At 49.0% G+C, this 915-nt stretch overlaps 1 pseudogene; it reads left to right on the forward strand.

The window, feature by feature from the left end:
• Positions 1 to 301: 301 nt before the first annotated feature.
• Positions 302 to 418, forward strand: LOC136662876 (5S ribosomal RNA; annotated as a pseudogene).
• Positions 419 to 915: the final 497 nt, after the last annotated feature.

Raw genomic sequence — 915 nt, forward strand, 5'->3', positions numbered from 1 at the left:
GCCTGCACCAAGTCTACACTATGCAGTTCCAGTTAAGGCAGGGGGTGTTAGCAATATCTTCCTACCCAGACTTTAGTGATACAGTAGGAGAAGAGAGGACTCCAGGCAGCAGGTTCTGCACTCTGATCTCAAAGTGTACAGCAGTAACATATTGAGGGGGCTTGGCCAGGGCACTCCCAGCTCCAGCAGGCTGCTGACCCTGTTTTGTGCATCTCCTTCCTGCATGACTTTAAACCATACAGAACCCTCTTCTCTACTGAAAATGGCAATATTATTGTCCAGCCAACTGACCTTCTACTTCCCCCACTGCATTTCTACCCCACATGCCTGATCTCGTCTGATCTTGGAAGCTAAGCAGGGTCAGGCCTGGTTAGTACTTGGATGGGAGACCACCTGGGAATACCGGGTGCTGTAGGCTTCTACCATAGTCTTTCAAGACTGAAGGTTGCCAACCATTTCTACCCTCTGGAGCCCCCATTCTGTGACCCCTCCCCCTCAGAAGTGGAAAAATCTGTGGCCTTCCCCTGACAGCAGCTCAGCCTTGCGACTTACAGCAGCAGCCAGTTGTCAGTCTGTTCCATCCGGGAGTCTGACTGAGATTCTTCTTCTTCTAAGATTCTTAATCTTTGGTCAAGACAAGATTTGAGGGCAAGACTAAGACTCTATGCAAAACTGCAAGGAGAACAACAGGCTTCATTGTTGATCCCAGAAGGGTCTGAAGAAGGCGGTCCCAGGTTTTTCTGGGTGGAAGAAAAGAATGTTCTGGCTGCCACTATTATCTAAACACCTGTTGGGCTCTTCTTCTTGCAGAACAGTAGCAAGAGTAGATGCACATTCAAACCAAGATGAGAATAATGTGGCCTTCCCGTCAGAGGTGAACTCCTGGACAAAAGCTCTCCTGCAAGAGCACATTGT

Source organism: Tiliqua scincoides, chromosome 11, assembly GCF_035046505.1.
Source record: "Tiliqua scincoides isolate rTilSci1 chromosome 11, rTilSci1.hap2, whole genome shotgun sequence".
Classification (NCBI taxonomy): Eukaryota; Metazoa; Chordata; class Lepidosauria; order Squamata; family Scincidae; genus Tiliqua; species Tiliqua scincoides.